Source organism: Erithacus rubecula (genome assembly GCF_903797595.1).
Source record: "Erithacus rubecula genome assembly, chromosome: 13".
Classification (NCBI taxonomy): domain Eukaryota; kingdom Metazoa; phylum Chordata; class Aves; order Passeriformes; family Muscicapidae; genus Erithacus; species Erithacus rubecula.
In genome coordinates this window covers 3,875,976-3,880,352 of record NC_136665.1, presented here as the reverse complement: position 1 = coordinate 3,880,352, position 4,377 = coordinate 3,875,976, and positions in this window count along the sequence as shown.

The window sequence follows — 4,377 nt, the reverse complement described above, 5'->3', positions numbered from 1 at the left end:
CATTCTTTCAACTTGATTTTCTTACCCTCATTTTGAGTTTTATTTAGGGGTGTATCTGCAAACCTGTATTTTCCTTCATGTGTTTGACAGCTTGTGTTACTGAGTGTACTTCAGGTCACCTTGTGTCACGAATATCACTTTTGGTGGTGGAGTCTGAAGCCTAACCAAAATTAAAGGTCACACAATAAAGCAAGGACAATACAATGTAAACTCCTGAATGATCCTCTGATAGGCTGCTCCCAAGCAAGTCCAAAAGAATTTGATTCTAAGAAAGTCTGTAATTTCATTAAAAATATCTTCTCAACCTGTTTAGACGTGTGTGTTGAGTATTGTGCTTCATTCATCAACTTGACCAATTCAGTATGAGGTAAGTGATAGTTTCTACTGTCTGAAAATGTTTTGGTGAAATGTTTGTGTATTTTATAGTTTTGATAAAAATGCTTTAGGAAGGTTGTATTCACATCCATGACTCATGAGTCTTTCACTTAAAAATATTTTCTTTGAGCAGGTCAGGAATACTCTATATGACACCACACAGCAATGAATTGGTGTTTAATGTTATCAGCATTGTCACCTTGAATTGCCAGCTATGTTCTAATGTAGCATTTAAAAGAAAAAGGGAGAAACAAGGAAATTAAAACCACTAGCACCCAATCAAAACCTCCTAATAATTGGGTAGTTTTGTAGTGTTGCTTCTTGAATTTGTTGGAGTCTCAGCTGCAAGCTGATGTGTTGGAGGTGCAATATAAGTCACTTCCACTTTAATTTCACATTTTCTCTTATTTGACTGGGGGCAGCAGAGAAAATGCATGCTCCTAAAAACCTAAATCTAGAAAATATGTAATTAATGTTTGGGCTAGAAATGACACCAGGAATTTGCAGTTCTTCGTGATGATTTTGTTGGCACTGCTTTTTAGTTCATCTGTTTCTCTTTTCCCATGACTTCTAGCAGGTGCACCTGTGCAGTATGGCTGAGTTTGAGAAGTGACAGTGGAAAGCTCTTTGCCTTCCCCTATCTGCATACAGGGCTAAGGAGCAGAACCTGGGTTTTGATTAAAACCTGCAGATTCCCTTAAGAAGCACATAGGGTTTCAAAGGTACCTTCAACCTTTATTGCATTAAATGATCATAATAGTAGAGCAAACTGCAGAAGTGAGAAGTTGAGAGCCCAGTGTTGGGTGAGGAATATTGCTGGTTATGTTTCCATCATGTTTAATCAGCAGGTGTCTATGGTAGTGTGAATTTTTCCAGAACAAAACTCAGCATGCATTTAAAACTCACGGCGGGGTTGTGTGGGAATAGCTGGACACACAGGAGGGAAAAACTTCAGCAATTATTTCCAAACAAGCAATTCTTGCCTGTTTTACTTTTTCCAAGAATGAAAACTCAGTATTATATCTCAGCACATGTAATAACTTGCCAGATTTTGCTTTAGCTAGTGGTTTGGGCCTGTTTTTTTTCACTCTGGTTATCTCACCTAGTTGTTTTTGCAGCCTGAAACACAGGAACCTGGTCAGATTTACAGCTTTTCAGTGAGCCATATAGGAGGGAAAAAACATGTTTGGGTTAAACATCTTCAAGGTGAGAGAAAGGTGAAGAAATTGTTACTTTATACTTTCAAGAGCTCAGGCTTCTGCACTGATGGAGTTGTGTCCTCTGCAAAAGCAGCCCCTTCTCAGGGCCAGTTACCCATTATAAAACAACCTCTGATATCCCATTTCCCTTACTGCAGTCAAAATAACTTTCAAATCAGCTGCTTCAGCCTTTTCATTCTAACACTTCTTGCTCCTGCAAGAAGGGATTTGTGGTTCACTCTGATAGTACCTTGCCCCTGGAATCAGGTAGTATGTAATTTACAGACTGCTGGACAGGGGTTGTAGCTCAGCTGTGCTGTAAAGAAGGTTCAATAGCAAAACAAATTGTTCATTCTCAGAACACCAGTCTACAACATGATTATTCCATAGATTAAAACATTGCTGTTTGTGTTGTCTCTGTTAGGACACTACAGGCATTGGTTATTACGTTCTGATCATATATAAAAATCAAGTGGCTATTTCCTCTGGATACTTCCAAAAGCAGGTTAGCCTTTGAACAGTTATTGCACTGACAAGCTTTAGGACTGAGTTTTCAAATTAGTCCATGCTCAGTGCTGGCCATCACACTTCAGGCTGTGAAGGTGTTGGTCCTTGCTCTTGGAAGCACTTTGATAAACTTCAGCCATAGTGGGTTTGCAGATCTTTGTAGAGATTACAGATCACCTTATCAGTCTGCTCAATTACAATCCACAATGTACATTTTGTAACAATTTACACTGGAAGTTTGCATTTGCTGTTACATTCACAGGAGATAACAGAGTCCCTTGGGGCATTTGACCCTAATTGTGTAACCATTTGGTCACCATAGCCTTAAATAATAATGCAGACTATAATAAAGACATCCAGTGATTAGGATGACTTTGTTCTAGTTGTTTGGCACAGGCTTTTAAGCAGTAGCTCACTCGTGGGATTAATAGGAACAAAACCAACTCAGTTCAGGGATGTTGTATGCTACAGAATGAGGTATTAAGTATTTGCTATCTTCACCTTTGTCAGCTTAGTTTAAAAATATAGGATTTTGAGGCCTGACATGACACAAAGCAGTTGTTTAGCTTCTCTGTGGGAGTTTCAGTTGGGGGCAGGATGAGCTCCCAACCTCACCAAGTCAGTGATTCTGCAAGGTGTAGAATTGAGTAAGGTTTCATTGAGCAGGAAAAAGCAGCTCTGGTGAGCTCAGCTTTCAGCCAAGGGGAAACCCTGGTTGCCATCCCCACAGGCAAGGAAGCAGATGGGTGGCTGCTGCTGAGGAATGTCAGAATCGTGTAGAACACGCCTAGTGGCTTTCCTTTGTTCAGTACTTCATTGTTCAATCTTGTGCCTGTGCTTGATGCCAGAGTAAATTGCTTTTCTCAATTAATATGGAGGTATATCTTATCTGTAGCATGGTGGGGAAATGCAAACTGGGTGTGGTAAAGCTGCTATGGTGGGAATTCTTCAGGGATTCCTACATGATTGGATCTTTTTAATCCTGAGAAAAGTTCCAGGAGAAAGTAAAAAGGGAAGAACTGCTGAAGGTCAACACAATTTTAAAATGATCCTGACAAGGTTGGTCACTGTAAATGTCTTAAATAATTATGGTGGTTCTGTAAGTATATTTCTTTCTGCCTTTTCTCTTTAGGAGTACACCCTCATTTTTCCTTAGGAATATGAGCAGACAGTGCCTTCAATTCTAAAAGTTGTGGTTTAATTTCACAATAACATGATGTTATTGTGATTCCTGCCAGCCAAACTGTAGGGGTTTGGATCTGTGTGGAGCCTGGGCTGTACTAAAGTCCAGAGTTGGGAGAAAACTCAATGAGAATGTAAATGTACATGTTTGGGTGTTGTCTATTAGAGGGGGTGGATGGGGAGGGATGAAGAGCCAGGAGGGAACAGTTAGTTTTCCTACCAGTTTTTTCCAGATAACTCTTCTGTTTATATAAAGTTTAGCAATAATCTGCTTCTCCCTTTTTCCAAGTTGCCATGCTCACACCCTTTAGATGAAGCCAGGAGTTTTGTTTTTTTAAAACAACTCTTAACAGTTTGGCCTGTTCACTCAAATGGGTTAAATGTCTCTTTTCTCTCTCTAAACTCAAATTGTTTAGAGAAATTAAATGGTGAGAACAGTTGAAAAGTGATAGCAGATCACTGCTTTTTGGGATATCTGAGGTACTGTGACTCATATCTTTGCTAGGACAGCTCTAAGCTTGCCCCTCACAGCAGGCTCACAGCCAGATACTGCTTTACCACAGCTCCTGCTCACTGGGCTGCTCCTAAGGAATTATCTTAATGTTTATTTTAGTTTTGAGGAAGGAAAGAGATTTTACATGCACTTTCCAGCTCTTCTGTCTAATCCTAAAGACCAGGAAATGTTGTTTGGTGGTTGCTTTTGTTTTTGTTTTTTTAGGGTTGCTTTGTTTATTTGCATATTTATTTATTTTACATGGACAAGTCACATGTTTTTTGTCACATCAACATCTGCAGCTTGTCTTGTCTGGGACCTGGTGACAGTCCAGGGTTGTGACCATGCAAGCACACACAGACTTAGAAGGCTTTGCTGCTTTGTGCCTGTGCATCCTTCCTTGGTGCATTTCAACAGGAACATGGCAGTTTTCCAGATACTACAAGGGACTTGAAACCTGTTACTGAGAAGAGCAGTTGGCAGCTTGTGTTTCACTGAAATGACCTGGCCCTGCCTGGTGCAGCTGCTGCTCAGAGAGGAGGAGGCTGAGCCCAGGCTGGGGGGAGGAAGGAGCTTTGGCCCTTGGGAGATGCTGGATTATTATCCCAGTTCTTCCTGCAT